Genomic DNA, 26,640 nt, shown 5'->3' with positions numbered 1-26,640 from the left:
TCAATGTTTAAAGTTTATTTGGCTTTGACTAAAAGGCTGGCATCGTTATTATGATTTTTCTGGTGTTACATTGAAGAATGGGAGACAGTGATCTCACTTTTGGTCACAAGTACAATCAGCATGACCTTAAGCTACGTTTAGATTGATATTTATTAAATGATCTTTAAAACCAAAACCTGTAGGATTTGTTGAGATGGCATGTTTTAAATGAAAATATATCTATATACCTCATCATGCCATTGCTCAGTCATGCCATAAATACTGAAACAAAAAAAATATATTGCAAAAAAAATTTATTACTTTTACAGTGTGTTAGTTTAATATATAAATATAAAACAGTTTAATTTATAAGAGCTCATTCGAAGTTGGCTGGAATACAGTCCTGTAAATGTTGAGGCTATCAACAGAAGCACGCACTCTTTACATGGAAAAATTCGCCACTGCGAATGGATTGTTTTAGGGACTCTAAATTATCATGGCGTTGAGAGCAAGCAGTATTCTCTAAAACTGACCTAAAATCATAGCTCATACCCCACCAAACCACCACTGAAGTCGGATAGTACCCATGTTGCACTATGTCGACTAATTGGTAAGCTTCCTTAGAGCTTTGAGCTTAAAAACGGTCTTTTTGGTTGTTAAAATGTTGCTCAATTGTAAATATTTCTCATTTATTAACAAAATTTTCTGTAACCTCTCTTTGTGTAGTTGCTTCAGTATTTGTTTAAATTTTTCTACCCTATTTTTCTTAATTATCAGTTGAGAAATGACCAGCACGTCTCTTACAGGCTGCAAGCCCTAAAGTCAACTTTTGAAATACGCGACATGGTTCTAGGTGCTATCTTCCTCTCCAGTGATAGAATATTTGGCTTTCGGATTCCTTTACTTGTGTAATGGAATGTGCTTTGACCACCTTTTTTACGAATACTACGTGGACGGCCTGATCTTTTTCTGTCACAAACAGGTCTCATTGTACCTATTAATAGCCTGGTACACAAACATTTTACTAATACCAAGCGTATGGAGAGTTTTAAAAATTGCATTTGGCTCCATACCTACTTTGTGTAATGCAATTACAGCGATTAGGCTTTCTTTATCACTCCATTTTAATATCGTAAAATATTGTTCAATGTATTGGCGCCAAAATGAAAAAACTCAATGAACTGAAATAATAATAAAAAACCGTATCCAAATAAATTTTTGAAACAATTATGCATATACCTACAAAACTTATTCCTATATTTATAAAATAATTATGTTTTCTAAAATCTAAAAGACTCGGATGCTGGAGTTCAAGCTTCAATCTTTAAAAATATCTAAACAATTCTACAAATCATGTTTCAACAGCTCATTAAAGGCGAATTAGTTTCGACGTTAACACTCAAAAGCCTTTGTTGAATGCCTAAAAACGGTCTATTCACTACAAACTGGAACCAACTATACTTCCACACTCAACCCTTAAATAATTATCCTTAATTAATCACTAAACGTACCTACAATTAGTAACCACAGACTTAAATTCAAATTAAAACACTCTTATTTTTGTAAACCTACGTTAGTGACTTTAAAAAATTGGGCATTGTCTGTTGCCATGAATCTTGATAAGCTATAAACAAATTTGTTTTCGTGTTCTCGTGGAAATTTGGTTAAATTCGTCAGGCTATTTCTAACCAAGGTCAGAGAGGTTCAATGTTCCGTGTACGGTAACTTCTAATATGGCTCCTCTATTGTCAAGACTGATGTTAAGGCTTCATTAAAAAGTGAAATTTCGTGTTTCAATGCGTAACACACTAACTGTGCTATTACTAAATCTTATCTTTGTCACTACAGGATAACATGGCAGGGAGAAGTAATTTTAAACTTGGAGTAACTTTTGCCAGTGAAAGTTATCAAGCTTCGATTCAGGTTGTTCTAATAACCATAGTAAAACCAAACCAAACTTCGTCTATACCAGGTGTGTACTAATTGTATAAATCACGATAAATATTTGTAGTATCAAAATAACAGTTTTCTTAAAAATGTTACACGTCGTTACCTACTTTTATCAGAACACTTTTTTTTCTAGAGATTCTTGCTACTTCTTCTCATTAGCTCAACACTTTACGAAGTAGCTGTTGATTCAATAAGAAAAAATTTTTTTTTTTGCATTCATAAGTGTCATTTCCGTGACCTACATGAATACGGTGATTTTGAATTTGAATTCGAATTTCTATCTGTCTGTTATACTAGTCTAAATATGAAATTTTTGGTCTAGAAAATAAATTAAGGTTAAGTGCACAATTTTTTTATTTATATATTACCTAATGCGATAGTTAACTTAGATTATTTATACTTAGTATTAGATACTTACATACTTTTTATTTTATACAACTGACTAACTTAAACTTAAATATCCTACTTTATATAAAACTTAACAAAACATTGTGGCCCTTATGAATTCGCCTAGTGAGCAACTGAGCAAGTTGATGTGTTCATCGATCGAGTTGAGCGAACAAGTCGCGCACGTGGGCGTCGCTCGCTGCAGCAGGCAGCTGTGAGCGCCAGTGCCCAGAAGTGGTGGCCTGTGTCTGAATGACCCGCTGTCGGTCGGCACGCAAGAGCGTATCTTCTGCAGAATAGCAAAGCACCTTCCCTCTTAGCACCTTAAATAACCCACCAGGGATATCTCTTCTTAATTCCATTTTGCTGAATTCCACCATGCCCATGACAAACAGAGTGGAATACAACAATGGATATCCCGGATACACTCTGTACAACCTTATAAATTTATTTTGAATGCGTTCCAGTATTACTTTGGTCATCTTTTTTGTTCAGCTTCATCCGGTGGCCATATGGATGCGTTATATTCCAGATGGCTTTTCACCAGGGCTTCATACAAAGCACGCAACGCCTTGATGTTAGTGAACTCATTCCCTCGTCTTAGCACAAAACCCAAATTCCGATACGCTCTCTTACATGTATCGGTTACAAGTTTCCAGAAATTTAGGAAGTGACCCCCTAGAACCCTAACCTCTGTGACCCGCCGCAGCGTCTGGCTCTCACCTAGTACTGAGGGTGGTACGGCGCGGGCAAGACTGAACATCATCACGGAACACTTGGAGATATTAAAATAAAGTTTGTTCTCCTGGCTCCACTGGCTGACTGCATCCATGTCTCTCTGAAGTCTATCGTGATCCAAGATCTCTCCTACTTCCATGACTAATTTCAGTTCGTCAGCAGACAACAGGTACCTCCAGTAAGTAGTTTATCATTTAGATAAATTGGAGGGACCCTAAGTTGCTACCTTGACTGACGCATGATCTCGTATAGTAAGACTCGGACCGGTGTCCCCTACAGTCAACATACTTACGTCCGTGCCGCAGGTATCAGGCGAAGAAAGTTAGCGTTTTGGACGTACATCCCACGCAGGCGAGCTTCGCTAGTAGGACGTTGTTGTCGACTGTATCCAACGTATTCCTAAAATCAAAATAGGCTACGTCTCCCTCTAGTCCAGCATCCCATATGAGAGAAATTATGATCATAATCTGATTAAATAGTCCATATAAAATAAGTAAGGTAAGTGGGAGACCATTACAGACTGAACACTATAAAAAATTAGAATTATTTCTTAGGGAGCGCGGTATAACAGAATTCTACAATTCGGTAAGTCATGGGCAAAAGACGTCTCGTCTCATTCTTTTGCGTTCTGTTCTATAGGCGGCGAAATGCTTTTTTAGCAAATGAGCTATTACACCTTATATTAACCTACATATCTCTGGTCTGGCACTCCAGTATCAGCTCGATCCATTTGACCACGTGCAACGCAGAGCAGCTCGAATTGTCGGGGACCCAGTGCTCTGTGAACGGCTGGATCACTTGGCTTTGCGTACAGACATCGCTTCATTGTGTATCCTCTACCGCATTAATCATGGGGAGTGTTCCGAAGAGCTGTTTAACCTGATTCCTGCCGCCGAATTTCACCTTCGCATTACACGCCATAAGTTAGGATATCATCCCCACCATCTGGATGTGTGGCGGTCCTCCACAGTGCGGTTTTCAAGGAGCTTTCTTCCACGTACTACAAAGCTGTGGAATGAACTTCCTTGTGCGGTATTTCCGGGACGATAAGACATAGGTACCTTAAAAAAAAGCTCGTATACCTTCCTTAAAGGCCGGCAACGCTCCTGTGATTCCTCTGGTGTTGTAAGATAATGTGGGCGGCGGTGATCACTTAACACCAGGTGTCCCGTACGCACGTTTGTCCTCCTTTTCCATGAAAAAAGAATATTTAAAATAAGAAAAATAGCGAACATAATGCTAGAACTATTAATTATTTATGTTTGAAAGAAAACAATAGAAGAAAAGCTATAAACTCACCTTACAAATAGTATCTTTCAGCTTTGATTTTAATGTTGCCAAATACAATGAAAATAAAATAATAGAATGACCGATATACGAAACAATCTTACAATTAAAACAGAAACGAAATTTTCGGTATACCTAAACACATCAAGGAGATACTGAAAGGAACTGAATCAAGTAAAATAGTCATTTCCAGCCACATTTTATAGCTGTGGCGTTTGCCTTAGTCGTTACGACAATATTGCGCTGCCGACAACAAAATGATTTATGAGTCGACCGTCTCTTTTTTGGGAAATCTTTACGATACCAAAAACGCTTGATTCAATAAACATTGATGAAGTGGGAACAATAGCGTTCAAGCGGAATGTGTTTACATTTTAATTAAATAGCTGATAGAGATTTGCGAAAATGTGTTAATAATTGTAACGGAAATCTGGCGCCGGTTTGCTAACGTACGAAATATTTTTAAAGCAAACAAATCGCGCAGTTAACCGATAATTCTGGTAAATATTTTTCAAAGACCGTCGTGAGAGGCAGGCTAGCGATTAATAATGAACATACGACGTTAATTACACTCGCTCGGAATGCACTACGTAAACACTTTTATCAGCTTACAGAATAATTGCATAATGTATTGCTGAAATATTCGCAAATTTGAACACGTTTCGCGTTATTCTAATAAAAAGTCAATAATGGTGGCCTTGTTTTTAGACATTTTGAAGATTGTACAACTGTGTCATGTATCACGACTTTTTTTTAGATATTAGTACGATATACTACAGTTAACAATATTTTTACATTGAGTAGGTATTTATACATTGGGTGATAAATAGTTTGCATTTCTTGGTGTTGTAGTTCTCATTGACTCAGGCTTAGTTTATAGATATTGAAAGGCTGAAGGTTTATATGGCAGAAGTGTATGGTTAAACAAACGAAATTAGAAGCTTCCCTTCTTTGAAGTCATTTCGTTTATCAAAGTCAAACGATCGAAGAAACGTTACAAATATACTGTATATGCACAGAGATTCTTTTTTTTTAATAAATGAATTTCTCTTTCATTATGAATTACATTTGTCATCATTTCATTCCGGATTTGTACAATTATTTCGAGAAAACTTATCAATTCCGCAATGCTTCTATACGGTATCTGTGAGAGCATCTATGTGCACTCGACTTGTCGGCCACGTCGTTATCAAGCATCCATTTGCCGGTAGCGGTGGAGTGGCTAATTACGGCTGTCTATCAAATCACAGTTATCTGAAAGGCTTTATCGTACGTTTACCCGCGTATTTCAACTATGCATATAACATTATTATCGATAGATTCGAGCTGGCATACTTGCCAAAATTTAACAAGCAATACTGGCACTTACAATTAATGCGATACATACTATTTTTGTATTGTAACCTCAATAAATTAGTGAGTTACTCGAGGTTTTTAGTAATGGATGCGTGACGTCACGTGTTACAGATCTTATCTTTCGATTTTGATGAAGTCGATCGTGTGTACAGTTGATTAATCAATTATGGTAATTGCCTTTCAATGTCTTGTTGTTAGTAAATGTATTGAAAACAAATCAATGCATACTGTTTAGAAGGCTAACTATTTCTTTACGGTATGTTTAGGATTCCCCTGTTCTGTCTATCTAGATCTATAGTCTCAAGAAAATGATTGGGGTTGAATCAAGTTTAAATTAACATGAATACTAAATACTGCGGCTATTTGAAGTTGTAAAAAAATTCGTCACGCGTTGCTCTGCTTGCGTGAGATATGAAAATAATATAAGACTTTATTTCTTAACTAATAAAACAACAATGACGGTATAGAGAGGACGGGACATGTTGTGTGCTCAATACATGTTTTAAATCAAACAATCAATCATTTGAATCAACCCCACCAAATTATTTGGATATTTAATAACACGTAGATTACAACAAACCTAATGGATATATCCTATTGAAGATTAAATGAAGTTATGTAATAAACAATGTGTCATAATACAGATAATTTGAAAATAGTTGTTTTATTTAAATGTGTCTGTGTGAAACTAAGTCCTTAATAATAATAATAATAATAATAATAATAATAATAATAATAATAATAATAATAATAATAATAATAATAATAATAATAATAATAATAATAATAATAATAATAATAATAATAATAATAATAATAATAATAATAATAATAATAATAATAATAATAATAATAATAATAATAATAATAATAATAATAATAATAATAATAATAATAATAATAATAATAATAATAATAATAATAATAATAATAATAATAATAATAATAATAATAATAATAATAATAATAATAATAATAATAATAATAATAATAATAATAATAATAATAATAATAATAATAATAATAATAATAATAATAATAATAATAATAATAATAATAATAATAATAATAATAATAATAATAATAATAATAATAATAATAATAATAATAATAATAATAATAATAATAATAATAATAATAATAATAATAATAATAATAATAATAATAATAATAATAATAATAATAATAATAATAATAATAATAATAATAATAATAATAATAATAATAATAATAATAATAATAATAATAATAATAATAATAATAATAATAATAATAATAATAATAATAATAATAATAATAATAATAATAATAATAATAATAATAATAATAATAATAATAATAATAATAATAATAATAATAATAATAATAATAATAATAATAATAATAATAATAATAATAATAATAATAATAATAATAATAATAATAATAATAATAATAATAATAATAATAATAATAATAATAATAATAATAATAATAATAATAATAATAATAATAATAATAATAATAATAATAATAATAATAATAATAATAATAATAATAATAATAATAATAATAATAATAATAATAATAATAATAATAATAATAATAATAATAATAATAATAATAATAATAATAATAATAATAATAATAATAATAATAATAATAATAATAATAATAATAATAATAATAATAATAATAATAATAATAATAATAATAATAATAATAATAATAATAATAATAATAATAATAATAATAATAATAATAATAATAATAATAATAATAATAATAATAATAATAATAATAATAATAATAATAATAATAATAATAATAATAATAATAATAATAATAATAATAATAATAATAATAATAATAATAATAATAATAATAATAATAATAATAATAATAATAATAATAATAATAATAATAATAATAATAATAATAATAATAATAATAATAATAATAATAATAATAATAATAATAATAATAATAATAATAATAATAATAATAATAATAATAATAATAATATATTGCGCCATATATTGTTAGTATTAACTTATTCTAGGATTAGTAATATTACAAAGATTTATTTTTAGATTTAAGAATAATATTCCATTTTCTATTAATAAAATTATGTACATTATTTAAGACTCTTAATATACTATTTTCATTTTTATTAATTCTGTCCCTAATTGAAAAAATCTTTTTCCTCAGAATAGCATAAAAATCATCTACTCTGTATAAGGCAAACATATGAGATGCACTACAAAAACGTGGTAATCCCAAGAACATCCTAAAAGCATTATTATATTGAACTCTAAAAATGTTCATAGTTTTACGTGTATACTTCACCCACAAGTTACTTGTATAAAAGGACTGACAGTAGGTGGTGAACAGTAGCTTTTTGACATTCCTACTGCACTTCTGAAATCTTCTAATTATCATGTTCGCCCTAACTGACAAATTTCTTCTCTCTCTCTCTCTATATCATCATCATCACTCAGAGTGCTGGTAACAAAATGGCCTAAATATTTAAATTGATGAACATTTACTAACTCTTTTCTATTGAGATATATTGGAGGGACGCAGTCAGGACCTCGCCCCGACCGAAACACTAAAACATTACTTTTTTTTTCATTATAAAGTAAACCATGGTTACTTGCATATTTTTGACAGATTCCCACCATCACTCTGAGTCCTCTGATTGAGGGACTGAGGAGAACCATGTCATCTGCGTAGCTCAGGTTATTAACATTAAATCCTCCTATATGACATCCAACATGAGTCTCACTCAGTTCATCAATCAAGTCATTAACATGCAGATTAAACAACAATGGAGAAGTTAAACCACCCTGTCTTACTCCACAGTTTAGAACGTAAGGATCTGAATATGAACTTTGCCATTTTACTACATTTTGTTGATTTTGATACCAATACCTCAAAATGCGGATAATGCCGTCTGGCACGCCAGTCCTTTCTAACTTACCCCATAACTTATCGTACACCACACGGTCAAAAGCTTTGCTTAAATCAAGAAAACAGGCATATACTGATGTTTTTCTTTCTGTGTAATAAGCAATACAATTTTTTAAAGAAAATATAGCTAGATCAGTTGAAAGGTTAGGCCTAAATCCAAACTGTCGCTCATTAAGTTTTATTATATTCTCCAATAATGGTAACAAAATCTGTTCAAAAACTTTAGAAAGTACAGTTGATAAAGATACTGGTCTATAATTATTGACATCAGAAAGATCACCCATTCTGTTTTTGGTTACAGGGACAACTGTAGTCCTCATAAAATCCAATGGCAATATGTTATGTTTTATGAAATAATTAAACAAAGCAGTTAACACTGTGATTAGAGAGGGTCCAGCATACACTAAATGTTCAATATTTAATTTATCGTGGCCGGAGGATTTACCTCTTTTAAGACTTTTAAAAGATCTAACTACATCAGAATCCTTAATTACAAAATCTACCTGCTTACAAAAATCAGTTTCATAATATACATTGTTCACCGCTAAAGAATCAACATGAAAATGCATTTTAAAGTTATTCGCGATATTCGTACAATCATTTTCACAACCAATAGTAGTAGGGATTGACCTAGGCCCTTTACAAGAATTTGTGATACGCCAAAATTTAACAAAATTTTTATTAGTGTGATATTTAGCCAATAAATCATATTTGAATTGTTCTTGACCCATTTGACACTTTCTTAATGCGGATCGAAAGCTATTCCTTGACGACCGCATCAATTCATATAATGTACCACTACGAGGCTTATTAGCTATAACCCATAATTTAAAATACGTCCTTGCTGCATCATGGTATTTCTTGACATGAATATTCCACTTAAAAATACACTTATTCCTTTTTTGTTTCTTATTAATATATGTATATATGGCGCCTTGCTGCAAAATGTTAATTATTCTATTATATTCTGATATAATAAGACTTAAATGCGTTTTACTTAAACAATACGAGCAACAATTTTGACAATCAAGTTTTAATTCCGTATTTTTTAATTTACTTTCACAAAATTCAGTATATGATTTAATTTGCTGTAAAGATCTATTGCCCCAATGTATTTTATTAAGCGCATAATTATCACTCATAACGATTTTGAGTGGCGGAATATTCATGTCAAACTTACAGCACAACCGTAAAGGTAAATTAATATTAAGCTCCTTAATAATTCTGTTAGCTAATTGAACATTTTTCTTCATCGTCATCTGCCTCTTCACTACTGGAGATGGTCGTCAGTGAACGTCGAACTATCTCGTGTCATTCCTTCTAGAAGTTTTGAATTTCTTTCAACGCGCAACGCGTTTCTTGTCCTTTTTCTCTTCACTTTTTTTCTCGATTTCTGAGTCCAGCTGATATGAAGTAGTACCACCACTTTCTTGCCTTAGATAATTTATGCGTCCAGATAGAGTCTCTTGCTGTTAGACAACCGATAAAAACAGGTTTAATTGTTTAGTGTGCGTTACAAGCTACGTCTTACACTCGCGATTTGTATGACACTTGTGTTAGTGTGCGTGCATTGTTTAAAATAGAGGTTTACTCTAACCTAAATTTTTTTTCGACGTTTTTACTGTTGTCATAGTCTTTCTAGAAGTATAAAAGATCTAAGACTCTTTCATCAATATGAAACTCTAATAATATTTACAAAAGTAAGCTTATATTAAGCGCTATTGTATCGATATTTCAATTAATATACAGAATCTACCATTTATACAAGAAACTCACTATCTGTCACTTTAATGTTTTTTAAGTTCTTGTTCTAGTCATTTATTTAATTGGAACCCCCAACACAATATGTCTGACATGCTCCTGACTGCTTTTCTTAATTATAGCATGGTTATAGATCCTTGTTATTGGAATGTTATTTCAAGAACGCTGGCAAAAACCAGAGTGTATGATTATGTCGGTATTACATTACTCAATATCACTTTAAAACGATTTTATCGTGATAACAATTGAATTGTCAATAAGGGCCAATTATGTTCTGAAGACTGCAATTAGGAAAATTCTGTGATATACCATACTGTAGATAATTATTTTACAAAGTACCTATCATGGCAACTCTAACGACAAAATTTATTATTATTAAAGCCTTTATTCAGGATCTAGTGCAGTGTTCACCAATGGAAGAATACCAGTGTCTCCTCAGATCGAGCAGTTTAAAGACAGATAGAAACCGGCCGAGAGATATAGGAACAGATCTATTGGAACTTGGAATTAATACGTTGGAAAATATTAATATTGATTTTATTAATATATATTTATTAATAAAGGTCCCTCATACAACATAATTTGATAATTATTCATAAAAAAAATTAAGTAAGTATTGATATTTTTGTTTTTCAGTATTAAATTATTATTTGAAATTTTCCTATTAATGTTGTCCTAAATGCTATGATGTTTTCCTATAAATTTATTTTGTAAAATATTTAATAGGTATATACCAACCTATTCCAACGGCAAACAAATATTGGGGCAGAGCCCAAAACGATATTATCTTTAAGCCCCATCCACCTCGGAAGATAATATAAGAGTAACATAATTATTATAAATTGCTTTAGTTTTTTAATCTTATATTATATTTTTCTTTTATTGCTATAACGTACTCGTATTATTTTTCTCCCGTAGTATATTTGTTGCGTCGCTTTACATATACTTAAATATTATAACTTATAGGATTTGTAAAAAAATGAAATCTGTAAATGTTGATTTAAAAGAGTGGCAATGAGTCGGTAAATGATGGCGGTAAATGTAAAAAGAAAAGAAAGCTTTTAACATTTATGAGTGTCATTTCCTCGACCTACGTGAAGAAAGTGATTATGATTTGATTAGATTTATATTTTGTAACAGCGTGGCGGTAAGATACTATTATTGTAAGTTCAATAGAATTATACAATTACAAATAATATTGACACACTTTTTACACAAATTGTCTTGCTGCAAGTTAAGCATATATAGCCTGTGTTATGGGTTACAAGACAATGATATATTTATTACAATATACTTACTTAAACATACATAAATTCATATAAACATAAATATAAATGAACAATTAATCATAATAAAACGTTCATACCTATTTGGTTCGTTCATATATTTTGCTCAAACAATACAAATTTGTGGGCGTGTTTGTTACTCGCACCCTATCCTAATATTAAATCTTTCCTAAGCTAGGATTGTCACAGTGAAGTAAATGACATGAACTCTCCCTGGAAAATTAGACGATATTGAATTACTTTTTCACGGATGGGTAGACACCAATTTCCAGTGATGACAGCGGTGAGAGGTGACACCATCCAGCTGTGTGCCCTTCCCACTGCCACCTCAGTTTCGCAACCATCCCTCCATTTTCCTCTGAGCTTCCTTATAAGGCCCATAGTTAGCGAACACATCTGCGTTCCGTATGTCATCACTGGCAACACACATGGTTAAGAATCTTCGTCTTCAGACACTTTGGTATTTTGGATTTTATGGAGCTGAAGAATGCTGTCCATCCGAGTTGGGTTCGACGAGTGACCTCTTTCCCGAAATGAGACCTGCAGAAAGAAAGTCAAAATAAGGAAGGTCAATTCGAGTCGTTAAAATTTTTAAAATTGTAAACTTGATTTAAAATTGTACAGTTTTGCGTGTGTCTTACATACCGCCTTTTTAATTTATTAATGTGATAAATGTTAAAATTTCATTAGCTTTAACTTAACTTTCTTTTATTAGCTTAACCTTGACTATCCCAAATCAGACATTCCGCTATGCACGCAATGTAGCATTAATGAAAACCTACGTCTATCTAGATTTATGTTTTTTTTAAGTAAAAACTTCTTTCGCATCGTTGTGATTTGAAAGTCGATGAAACGAAAAAACGAGACAGTAAAAAGATACAGGACACATATTAAATAGATTTAACATGGGAGAAAATGAGATAGGAATCATTGTACAGTGTTTTGGTACCAGGCGATCAAAGTTGAAGAAGAGATTGTCTCATGAAAGACGCGAGATTACCTTAATATATATATTTATTTTGTGCGTCTGTTGTTACTGAACTCCTAAACGGCTGGACCGATTTTAATGAACCTTTCTGTGTGTCTTCAGTCTTCAGTCTTCAGTGGATTCGAGAATGGTTTAGATTCACAATTGAACTATCTTCTAAACGGCTGGACCGATTTTGATGATTTTTTTGTGTGTTCCAGTGAATTTAAGATTGATTTAGATTCTCAATTCCGTCCATATAATGCTACGGCACGCTACGATGTTGGTCGGTGACGGAACGGTCTAGTGGACGTACTATACAATACAAAATAATTTTTGCTTATCACCATCCTGGCAGGGTCATAATGTGACAAGTAGTGGGCACAACTTTACCCTGAGCATAGCAAGGTCAGCCATTACGTTAAATAAGGTGGAGTAAGATTTAAATTATAAAACCAGCCACTTAAATAAATAACAAATAAAGTCAGAAGCTAAAACAACGGATTTGAACAGAACTTTGTTCGTTAAAACTAAAATGCTAATGATGCAAGCTGTTAAACAAGTCACTTGCTCTACAATTTGACTACTTTACTAAAAACACAGCGAGCAAAATGTAAAGTTTGTTTCGAGTATGTCTGCTCCGGCTATATTTTCTTATTTGTTTTGCGTAATTGATTTGCTGTTTAGTTTTTTGAACATTGTGGAGGTTTTTAAAAAAAATCTTGTTGTCTGAACATGTTTGTTTATATATTTCTTTCTTTAATTGAACCTTTGTTAACGGGAGTGGTATTAAATGAAAATTGTATATTTAAATATATTAAATCTATGCAAAAAAGTAATAAAAGCAAAATAAAGACTACAAACGCATAACTTAAAATACGATTAATAAGATTAAAGTTAATAACATTAAAATTACGCCATTATGCTAGTTATCACCACCAAATTATATTTTCTTAAATTTTATTACACTCTTAAAATATATTTTTGAAGATGGTATTACTATTTGGGTGGTGAGACACGTGACAATACCATCAAGCCAAAACACGGCACCAATGGTTTCATTTAAGAAGGTCCTTCATCATGAGATTAGTTTGACCCTGTTTTAATTAAAAACCTTAATATGTCTCTTACATCATTTATCATTTGTACATCTAGATAGCTGTGAAAACTTCGAAAAAATTGAGTTTAGAACTGACCTCTATTTTGAACAATTTACGCACAGTAACGTTAAGTGTCATACAAATCGTGGGTGTAAGACTTAGCTTGTAACGCACACTAAACTAATTAATTATTAATGTTGCCTTACAGCTAGAGACTATCTAGAGTCTAGACGTATAAATTATCTAAGATCTGTCCACACTCATGAAATACATATTATAATTGTATAGTTTTGGTGACCATTTGTGGTATCCTCTATCGGTTCTATGAATTCTTGTTCAGTTATTGATTTATTGTTAAAATAAACAAAAATGCCACTACATGGATAACAAAATTTAAGGAGTTCAACAATTACTCATGGAGTTTGTCGTAAGTTCTGAAGCAACAATAATAAAGGTATGCAGATGAATTATTTGGGACATATTCCTTCAAACTTTTTTACCCCAAATGAAACAAACATGTAATTTACAATTTTTCAGAATATTTTTTTTATAAATATTGTAGGTAAATCTGATCAATAAATGCCAAAAGAAGTCTAAAACTATACTTACACAAATCTAAATCTACAATGTCACTTACAACTTTATGTAACACAAAAATATAAACCAATTATTACAAGCTCAGTTATTGGTATCGGTAAAATGTGCGTAGTTATAACTATCAAAATGATGCCGATTTGTTCATATTTTAACCACATAATCTGAAAACTGAGTTAAACTTTAATTTTCCACGTGACCGTATCCCATGTAGAGGCATGATATACGTTGTTTGTGCGTCACGCTCGTAAATCGTAAGGTAGGTGAGATGAGAAACAAGCCGGCCGCGCCACAGTCCACAGTGAGAGCGCGCGAACGCGCCACCGTTGATCCTTCACTGTTTGTACGACTCCCGCGCGATCCGGAAAATTGGCGCGAAAATGCGGAACTGTCAAAACGCTTGATTGGCGTTTTAATTTGTTCTCGTTTAAGCTAAGGCGCAATCGCGTACAGCCAACGGATTTAAGCGTGAAATGTGAAGTGTTCTAATTCGATACACTAAAGTAAAAGGTATATCTGTGAAAATGACATTTAAATAAGTAGAACACCTTTTAAAGTTTTATCGTATTTACTTTTTTTAATATGCCGTGAAATGAAGTTGTTTTCTAATTGGTAGCAATAAAGTTTACGCCTATTTGCCACGCAATAAACTGAACGTATAAAATAATATATTACGACCAATTATTGCCGCGTCAAAACACGGCTTTCAATTTGTTGTTTTGTGAAAAATATTATTATGAACGTGTGCCGACTGTCCTTTTGTTATGACTAGAGAGGTTGTAAAACATATTTTATTATTCTCTCATGCCACTGATAATATGTGTTAATGTCAAGCGTTCGTGAGTCTAGATAAAAATGTATCTTGTACAATATTTATGGGACTGTTCCTAATAGCCCACACTATATCAAAGCTAGGAAGACCAAGGCCTTCTAATTTATAACAAAAAATATTGCTTTACATTAGCGAAAACACTATTTTTATCCAATTATTATTTTTGTATCTAAAATATTACGTTCAATACTTTTATAAAATCTAATATAATTTTACAGTATCTGACTTTTAGTATTAAATTTAGTTCAGCGTTCTGTTTGAATTAGCTGAGCAAAAGACATATTTTATTGTTACATGCAGGTGAGGTGATAATAATAATAGAGATAGTATTATTTATGATACCGGGTAATAACAATAAACCTACATTAGGACCACAAATCTATTGTTAAATTCCATTCACCTATTCAAACAATATCCATATCCTATATCGTGGTAGGATTTTTTTTTACAATTTTCATAACTAAATATTATTACCACTGATAAATGAAAATGCTGTTATTTTGATATATTATTTATGGAAGCCTGTTTTCGATTCACATATAAAATATTTATAAAACAAACAAATAAAAACCTTCATACATATTAAATAAGTTATTGTATATTGTCTGAAATGTGTGTTAAATTTAGACCAAATAAATTTTTAATTTTAAGAGAAATATGAAAATTTCAACAAGGTCAGATGGCCCAATGTCATAGCAGGTGTTATCACTGTCTACCTAATTTGTTATCAGACTACATCGGTAAGTGGGTTACACGAGTAAATCATATTGCTGACAAATATGCTGCCCCATTCAGCATAAATCAGCCATTTTTTATGTAAGTTTTGCATATATCAGGTTTCGATTTCAAATTAAACCTATGAACAAGGTATCAATTATGTAATGAATAGTAATTAGCTGTTTTAATAAGTTTTTTCCAACTTGATATATTAATGCTTGATCGTTCTGGTTGAGTAGCGGAAGGATATGCTATATGTGATATATACACTCTGATCTGTCCGTCCGCCTGTATGTCAGCAGGTAGTCGGTCATCTCAGAAGCCGCAGAAGTTAGACAGCTGATATTATGACAGACTATTGACGTTTTTATAAAAAACACGATTACGAATGTCAAAATATATACAAAAATAATTCCTTATAATATAGTAATATTTGTATGGTGACGGAACCTTTTGAGCTCATATCCGACACGCACTTGACAGATTTTGATAAGATATGTTTTATGCAATGCTATTGTTAAATAATACAAATTGAAAATATATTTTTAAAGTGTAGTCTTCTTTAGGTGCCGAACAATTTATTTTATGGGAATTTCAAGTAAGTAAGTGAAGTTTCTGTAAGTAAGTGAGTAAGCGCATTTAAGTTATAAAATATTTTAAAAGTAATAATTTCTTATGGGATCGTAAGCGGCTTCGTTACGCTACGCATTACTTCCGTTAGAAAAAAATCAATAAAAACAATTTTTAGTAACCGTTATGATTCAATGGCTTTAAAATGGTTCTTAAAAAATTGTTTAAAATTGTTCAGTATTTTTTTTAAACCTTCAAGTGTATTTGTTACTAGTAGTTTGTAATAAATAATAAATAACAGTTTTCAGAAATTTTCTAACGTTTAATACATTCGTTAAATTTTTTGGTTGCTTCATCCATTATTGGGACAGGCAAAGGGTTCAAGCCCATACAGCCTAACAGTTCAACTTAGATTAGTTTAACTTATCACTTCTGTCGGGCGTCCCGAGACTCACATTTTTTTAATTACAACAATGCGTGTATCATAAGCAGTATATTTAAATCCTAAGAAAATTGACCCTTACGTTGGATTGCAATTGAAATGAGTATATAAATAACTTCAAAAAGTATGAACTGAATGTCATTACTCATCGGCTTATTATAAGGATCACAATATTAATGTACAGATGGGTCGTTTTAGCAAGTTGTGTTAAATGACAGATATATGATTAATTACATTGAAGTGATTCACGTCCTAATTAAAACAATAGTCTAAGAAATTTGCGGCTGATTTTCTTTATGAGTAATAATTATAATTAATAATATATTGGGTAATAATTAATCATTTGAAATATTACAAAATGTACATGATAATGTTCATAATTCTTATGAAATAGTCTTTTAAAATCCTTTCTTTAATTCTACCAATACAATATCGAGTCCAGACCCAGCTGCCTCGCACATTGGGAACAATCCTAAGGATTACAATGAAGGACAGTTACAATGCCTTTATTTTAATTATCCTTAATTATTGTTATTATTAATTCAAATTTTTTTCAGAATTAACAAGTAACTGCAAATCGATTGAAATTATATCTTACTGTAAATTGTTTTAAATGTTATTGTACAAGCCGTACCAGAAGGTATAATAATATTCTGAATTCAAATTTGTGACTTAATTGAACTTCCTAGTGCGCGATACGACATGGGCGCATCAGGACAACGGTCCTGTGTTTCCTCTGGTGTTGCAAAGAATGTGGGCGTCGGTGATCACCCAACACCAGGTGTCCCCTGGTGTACACACGTTTGTCCTCCTTTTCCATAAAAAAAATAAATGAAAATAATTTTTAAAACATAAACACCGCCATTCACTATTTAGATTACAAAGGCTTAATAATTTACCATTGCATTTATGCTTTTTAAAAAATATAAATTGTTTCGCGAATGATCCATGCTAAGTAGTAAACAGCATACTATGTTGTCTATTGATGTAGCCGGCGGCTGTCATACGTCATTAAGACCGTTTGATGTTTGATTAAGCTGACCACGTGCGACACAGGGCCTCACGTCATTATAAATTGCTAAAACAAATTACTGATTAATGAGATTCTAATTTTGTGTATAAATGCTTTTGCAACGTAGGATATTATAGATTAATATTTGTGATATTTTAGTCAATTATGTATTCTTTAAAAAATTAAATTGACACACTTAACACTCATAACATCAGAATTTGAAAAAATTCACTACCAATTTAACACTGCCGACTAAAGATGAGGTTTTGGGTCCGAAATACCCATAAAGTTTGCAGATAATTTTATAATACAGATAATATAAAACAATTTGAATCTTATGGTTTTTTTAAGAATTAGGTTATTTTTCAGTGTCCTTTCTTATGTCAGTCTTATTATTATAATAGTACTTGCTAACCCAGCAAACGTTGTATTGCCATATAAAGTAATAAAATAAAAAAAACAATAATTAAGATTATTAGGGTATAAAAAATAGATGAAGACCTATTCTCAGAGCTACCAAATACATTGTCCATAACATTTATCGTACTACATTAATCAATAATATTAAAATCACGAAAATAGGTGTTGATCGTAGACGGGTGAAAATTTGAACTTGTAGGTATTTTGTAATGGTAAATCATAATAAAATTTGTCAAACAAAATAAAAAAATATATTTTGGGTGACCCCAATCATTCAGGAGTATTAAAAATAGATGTTGGCCGATTCTCAGACCTACCCGATATACCTATACACAAATTTTCAAAGAAATTGGTTTAGCCGTTTTGGTGGAAGTGGTAACACACACCGGAACACAATAATAATATATATAAGATATAATTGTTTCTGAATCTTAAACATTTCTAGCTTAAAATTCTATTATATCTGATTCAATTATATTAAGTGTATCCTCATCCTTAAGTATTTCATCTTAAAGTTTTGAAACACTTATTAACTAAAAATTATTGATTAAAAACAAAACACAGTGTCTTAATCCTTTAAAAATTACTTTATGAGAATATTGTGATACACGCGTTTAAATAATATTATTGTAAACGTTGTGATACACGCGTTAATTTTGAGAATTACACAGAAGTTTTATTTAATTTAAAAAGTATTTTGTGTTGATACACGTATTCTTCACAAATAAATATGAAAAATACCTGAATATACAATTATTATTAGAAATTGAAATCGTCAACAAAATCTTCTTTGCCTGAAATTGATATCAAATTTGACATTATACTTGACTGATTACAGATTATCATCGATCGATGTCACAACTTTTTAGATAGGTACGTTAAAAATTGGGGCCAATTACAAAACTATATAAATATTGGTAGTATGTCCTCGTATGAGCGCCCTACCATAACAGTTTACATGCCCTACATTACAGAAAGGGACCGATCTTTATCTGCCTCTATCAACACCGTAACTTATTTTACTGAACAGAAGCCAGCCCTGTTTCCAATTATATAAGCATCTAAAAGTATTGTTTTATATCGGTTCATGTAAGCATATAAAAAAAATTATAAATTTAATTATTTACTGAATAAAATTTATCATTATTTCCTTTTTTTTAGTATTTACTATTAAAAGTGATACAACGTTATTAAATATTGAAAAGGCGCAATTATGAAATTCAATTTAAATTTTTATGGTAGCACACAACAGCTATTATAGCAATTATTGTCTGAATTTGTATTTCACTATTATACAAAAAGTTCCAGCGGTTTTAATTTAAATTATTCAAATATGACAATTTAAGCGCCAAGGTGGGTGATGCAGAGGAATTAAATTTTTTATTTGATGAATCATCTATGCGTCAAATAGCTATTTTTGTTAGTGAAGCTACTTAAGTAAAGTAAGGAAAGTAGTTAATGAAGCATTTTATTACAATAACCAAATATTATGTTTTGTTGATGTTGTGTCATTTATTTCTGCGTTAGTTAATGGCGCTCGTTAAGATGTAAAACTCTCACAGTGTGCACTTTCTTGTGTTCTTTAAAAACGAATACATAAACTAATGCGTCTTTATTACAAAAATATTTGTTCTATCGCGTATTTATTAAATTAAATGTCAATTTATCAAACCGTCATTATGATTGGTAAATAATTATTACGCTGTACGCTAACTCCGGCTCTTGCTAAATATTATAAAATTCACTACAAACAGACAGACTGAAACATAACCAACGGGAACACTGTATTTTCGACTGTCTGTCTGTCTGATAAATACACAGCTGAAAGTTTCAAACGATGTTTGCAGTTATAAAGTATCTAACAATTATATTGTTTCATGTCTGTTGCTATTGTACGGGACATTTCGTGTACGACTCCCACTCACCTTTGAACACTCTTTTAAATAAAGGTTCAAATAAAGATTGATGCCCACATTTCACCGCTATCACGTGTCGCAACAGAAGTTACATAAATAAAAGATATCGTAAACATTAAAATGAAGCCGTAGCATACATCATTCGGTGATTACAGTTTGTCATATCGTCGGTCCCTCTCAATAAATCGCCGCTAAACACCGGATCGACACCCAAACACAGTCGAGATCGTAAATTTAATTCACCAATAAATCTTATAGTTATTACCCTGGACCACACCTATACAAGTGGAACTATCAAACACGTATAGCCCAATTGGATTAGTAACAGTGTAATTAAGACACATTACCTGTTTCGAGAGCGTTGATTTGTTTCATTATCTCTGTACAACTCATATTTTGTTAATAGCTGTAAGTATGAAGGTAAAATGTTTTAGTTATTGAGTTACTAATATGTTATTCGAAATTCACACGATAAAGAACGATCGATATGAAATACTTTTGTCGTAAATTATGTATTGCCGTCTCATGCTCTTTTCACTTTCTTTTCATGCGCTATAAATCTATAATATGATAATTTATAGTAAATTGTTAACAATCAAAGAGGTCTTAAGCTAATCTTAATAGTCTTTATTGTGATAAATCTTAAGCCCGTATTCAAGAGAGTATTTCAATATATACCCATGATCAAGTGTGTTCTGTCACTGTCTTCATAACTGTTCGTAAATGTGACAACAACACAAAGGAACAATTTATTTTTTTCTATAAAGACCTTTTAAAGCCGGCTATATTATGGGTACCAGAACGGCGCCTTTTTCATGTGTAAACATTACTGTGTTTCGGTCTGAAGGGCGCCGTTGCTAGTGAAATTACTGGGCAAATGATGAACATCTTAGTCTCAAGGTGACGAGCGCAATTGTAGTGCCGCTCAAAATTTTTGGGATTTTCAAGAATCCTGAGCGGCACTGCTTTGTAATGGGTAGGGCGTATAAATTACCATCAGCTCTACGTCCTGCTCGTCTCGCCCCTAATTTTCATAAAAAGAGGACGTCTATGGGAATATAGATGTAAGGTCCTTATTCCAGAAAGTGACTCAATACGTAATCCGTGATCAAGTGTGTTTTGTCAGTGTCTTCATAACTGTTTATAAAAGGAACAATGGACTGTATTGGGAGGCGACTATTGGAATATGGATCTAATGTCCGTTAGGAACTACTCTATATGTTTATTGTCTTACTCATGTCGTCTGCTGACAGGTCTGATTTTTATGCTTTCTTTCACTTGGTATTGAGGTGAAAGGGATAACCACGCAGTTAAGTCAGCCCATGTCGTTTCAATCTATTTTTAAAGTATGCAATTAAGCGGTGGCGCAGTTCGCAGTCGGGTACGCAGATATTGTGCGTGACTCACAAAATATGCTCGAGTTATTCTTATTGTACTCTTTTTTTGTAATCACCAAATGGTGCCTTCAGCGCATTCAATGACGACGCCTTATATAAAAAGGATATCTTGGTGTTTGTTTATAATATTTAAAAAAAAATCTGTTAAATGTCTCTTCATAACTGAAAGAAAAATTCCAAATTATTTTTTTGTCTATTTCTTTCGACTAATAGGCTAATCAAGAAGTTTAAAACATGCATATAAAAAATATGAGTGGAATGACGTCAAGAAAAATGTATCGAAAGTATATGTTATAACACACCTACACATGAATTTCACCAACAGAAAATAAACAAAGGTATAGTTTAATCTCGTTTAAATGCTGACCGCTCAATTTTAAAAGTCTATACCTACATATTTGACCGCTGTCGCATAATTATTACAATTTTGATTTTATTCCTACTTACATGTGTCAGTTTTAGATATTCTTTTTAATGAGATGTAAAGTCGGTTATCGTAAACGCGCTTAAAATTTATTCGTGAAATTGTTTTGTCTTTATTGAAAACTAGCATTTTGGCTGGGCTAGTTTGAGAAAAAGTCAGTTTTGTTAAACTCAATTGGAAATGTCATTGGCGAGTCAGTGCTCATTCCCTTATCTCTGGAGACGAAGGTTGGAATCCCGCACTATGACTAAATCTGACACAAATATAAATTTAAATATTATGACTGTTGCCTTACCGATTGTTTAAAATAAATAGCACTGCGAGTTAGCTAACTAAATTGATAGTGGGATTATGTTAATGTTTAATTTATTGTTATTTCTTAATTTATTTGAGTGAAGTTTCGTCAAGATATCAGTTTACCGTCTACAATATTCGTAAATTATTAAAACAAAAAAGAATAATTTGGAATTATATACTGTATTAAACGAAATACAAAGACTTCTTATACCAGAGTTATACTTAAGATATTACGCATGAAGAATTATTCTTAATTATTCAGATATTTACTCATTAGATTTTTCATTAAATCTAGATTTGACTTGTACAGATTTACACTCATACTATTTTTTATTTATTTAACTGCACTTATCGGGCAGATAAAAATGACTAAAGCCCGACATTGCCTTAATAAAATGGTAATTGCTCTGGGCGTCTTATATATAGTAGTACCAAGTCCAACAAGAGGCGATTGTTAGCGTTTCGAGGATGTACTTTGAAGCCATAGACGAAGCCGAGAGCCCCGCCGAATCTATAAGAGTTTGTTTTTTTCTTTTGATGGTACTCAACCTAAAAAGAAAATCTATTTTTGAATTATGAAATCATAAATTTACTAAGTACGAGACAGTCACATAAACAGATCAAGTCAGTATAAAGGGTTTCCATACATAAGTACAATAAATAAATATAGACTGTTTCTAATTTATAAATACTTTTGTATATATTTTATTAATCTGTGCCTCTTTGGAATTTCCCACCTTGGTAATAGCGGCGATAATTGATAACATAATACTGCCAGGTTATATTTATGTCTGGACCTAACGTCGATGACGTCACATTGTCGCTTTGTTACGGTGTGCAAAACAAGTATCACTAGGATATTATTATTAATAAACAACGATTCATTTTGTCAGTATTAAAGATTAGTGTAAATGTGTTGTGTTGTTATGTTGATTATTATTATAATTATAATGATTAAAAAATCAATGAAAGAATCTGGGTTGAGTATAAAAAGATTTTATATTTCTCATAGAACTATTATAGCGACACAGAACAAAAGAATCCACAGAACTTAACAACAAAACCAAAAAGTAACAATAAAAACTTCAAAAGCAAAGAGATACCACGAAACTATCGCGACATATAGCTAACAGTAATAAAACTACAAACCGTACTGACGCACCAGGACGAGTGCGAGGGGGTGAAAGGGGAACGGGAGGGGGCTTCACGTTCCAGCGAGGACCAGATATAATATTGTGACCGTGCTATCTACTCACGTTGTCAAAATTGTGATTTATGAAATATAGCGAGTTAATATCCTTATCACTAAAATATAATTACAAATTTAGAATCACAATATTAGAAGCAATGCGACTCCTCGTATGATTAATAGTTTTCCGTAAGCATTCTCAATTGAAAAGAAGTGTAAAGTATTGGAACAAAGCAATCAGCGGGCTTGGACGAGTGCCAGACGAGAATACCGAGCGGCCGGCCCATTGACGATCCTCATTCATGTCGTAACACAATAACAATGGAAAAAATGTACGCAAACCTGTTTATTGATGTCTACAACTGAATTACGCGTTTAGTAAATTTACGGCTATTTCTAATTGGACGGCCTCGTTTGAACGTCTGTTTTTATCGAATCGAAGGACAGATTGAGATGGTGGATGTGTTATCGTCATACAACACAGAGGAATAACAAGATTACGGCTTTACGTAGAAAAAAGCGTTTTCTTTAATGGCACCTCCGCAGTATTTATCAATAATCTGCTAAGTTCGTGTTCAACGGGACGACTAATTCGGCCATTTTTTAGTCTTAAACTACCTGCCTTTTGCCTTTTTATTTGGCTACGGAACCCTAATAAAAAATAAAAATAGTTAAAGTATATTTTAAAATGAGATATGGTATATTATCTATAAAATATATAAAATCTAGTGTCACAGTGTAAGTTGACATAAATTTTTTATGAAATAACATATTTGATAGGTCTGAGAATCGTTCGCATTTTTTTTATTAATTTAAATGGAATACAGCGCCAGGTCAGCTTGTCTCTAATAAAACAATCACACTTAATAAAATAAATTCACATTGCTTACCTTGTAGCAGAGGAGATAGATATTTTTTCTTGCAGACAGAGTGAAATCACAAGGACATCATTTTATGTAAAAGGCTTAGACAAAAAATTGTTATTATTAGGTTTTCTTCTCTATTATATTGGGTTGTTCCTGTAATAATAGTTGTAATTTATGAATTATATAAATAAATAAATATTTCAATTTGTATACATAATCATACATATCATATTATTATGTATACAAATTTAAATCAAACTTAAAATAGTTCTTATTATTTAATTGCGTAGCAATAAGTTTATAGAGGCCTATAAAAATATATAATAGCCTTTATTGATAACCTTTTAAGTTAGATACAACCTTGTATACCTCGCATTCCAGCCGGCCGAGCCAGATCTAAGCTCTGGTTCCCGAGCTCAATATATAATTGAATTTGAATATTTGAATTTGAATTTTTAATTTATAAATGATCTAAGTACAGACGCTAGTAACATATAATATATCTTTTCAAACACGATCATCGACTGATGGGTATAAATGTGTAGATGACGCAAATACAAGGAAGTCTAATAAAACAGAAATGAAACTATTTGTAGATGATATAAAATTATTTTAAATTCGTTATATAATTTGCTACAACTCGACCTTGAGAAGGCTTACTGTGACGTGAGCCATGAAGTATATTTATGGATGTTAAAGTCTGTTCTAAATTGCGTTCGTTTTGTTTCATCAATAAAATCGCTGTTAGTATTCGCCAGTCGGTATGTCTAATTACAGTCGAATTAAAACTTTGCTTCTGTATTTTATTAATCATTAGATTGTATAATTCAAATATATGTCAACAAAAATTTGTTCTTGTTTGAAAACTTCTCTTCAGGTCAGTCAAATGTAAAAATAAATCGCGATAAATCAGAGTTTAAATTACCAGAGCAATTACCAGAGTTACTAAAACATATTTAAAATTAGGACCGATATGATATAAATATCTTCAAAAAAGCCTTAAGCATACCGGCAAGTGGGGCAACGGTCTATCGGTTATTCTTCTGGTGTTGGTAGCGAGTGTTCCATGGCTTACCATCATGTGACCCATCATTATCTATTCAGCCGGAAGACATCCACTGCTCGACAAAGGCCTCCCGCTAAGTACTCCACGATGATCGGTCCTGCGCTGTCCTCATCCAACGTTTTCCGGTAATCTTGACCAGATCATCGGTCAAAAGAGAGGGCCTAGTAACAATGCATCTTGCGGTACGTGGTCGCCACTCGAGGACTTTATGCCCCACCGGCAATCTATCCGTTGAACTATGTGCCCTGCCCACTGCCACTTCAGTTTCGCAATGGGCTATGTTGGTGACTTTGGCTCTCTTGCGGATCTCCTCATTTCTGATTCGACCTCACAGGTCACCCATAGTCGAGCTTTATGTCCTCCTCTTCATAAAAAAACAATATCAAACAACTGAATACATAAGAACAGCTCCATTTAATTTTCAATTAATAAAATTGCTTTTACGAATAAAGATATTATTGTTCACGTCATCATAAAAATATACATTCATACAGACCATGCCTCTATTTAATATGCACTAATAACATCGCACTGCAAATAAAAATTGTACACAGTAAGTCAACCGTATCTCAATTGCAGTCGCTATCTCCGAGAATTGTTTACCGCGCTTTATGTTTTAGTAACATACATTCGGTTCTGTATTTAATAACTGGGAACTGTACATGTAAATACTTACATATATTTCTACGTTATCACTGTAGTACGAGTAATATGATGATTCTGTGTATGAAAACTGTTTTTTTGAAATGTTTATTATAAATTGTGGCTTAGGCCATTGTTAAACACTCTGATGAGTTCAATAATTGTTCTTATAACTCACGCATCATAAATAATTTCCACTATATTGTGAACTCTATCTTATGATATCACTTATATTAGATTACTTTTACTTGTTGACAAGCTACTCAAGTTGCCTATAATATCAAACATAATTGCTTTAATACAAACGGAAATGGCTGTTAACACTTAACCTGATGTTATCTCTCAATCTTTAAAATAATCATTTCATATTTTGTATTCCGTAAACAAAGAACCCTTATATATTCAACATGTTCGCCGACTGTCCGCGGCTTTTCTTTAAGAATTTCGTGAAGAAAATCATCACTTAGAGATGTAAATTGATTTTCTTTCTTAT

The 26,640-nt window shown here is 31.5% G+C and overlaps 1 protein-coding gene across 3 annotated transcripts in view; it reads left to right on the top strand.

The window, feature by feature from the left end:
- Positions 1-26,640, top strand: part of LOC126971926 (A disintegrin and metalloproteinase with thrombospondin motifs 9-like) — a 213,854-nt gene that overhangs the window by 157,291 nt on the left and 29,923 nt on the right. For 2 of the 3 annotated variants that reach the window (XM_050818438.1, XM_050818437.1), the window contains exon 1: positions 14,641-14,867. The exons of the other annotated variant lie outside the window; for it this stretch is intronic. The gene's annotated coding sequence lies outside the window, so the exon portion shown is untranslated. Of the gene's footprint in view, positions 1-14,640; positions 14,868-26,640 lie in introns of those variants that run through there. 3 annotated transcript variants of the gene reach the window in all.

The sequence above is a fragment of the Leptidea sinapis genome, chromosome 25, assembly GCF_905404315.1.
Source record: "Leptidea sinapis chromosome 25, ilLepSina1.1, whole genome shotgun sequence".
Classification (NCBI taxonomy): domain Eukaryota; kingdom Metazoa; phylum Arthropoda; class Insecta; order Lepidoptera; family Pieridae; genus Leptidea; species Leptidea sinapis.
Note: the sequence above shows the minus strand (reverse complement) of the source record. Positions and strands in the feature narration are given on the sequence as shown.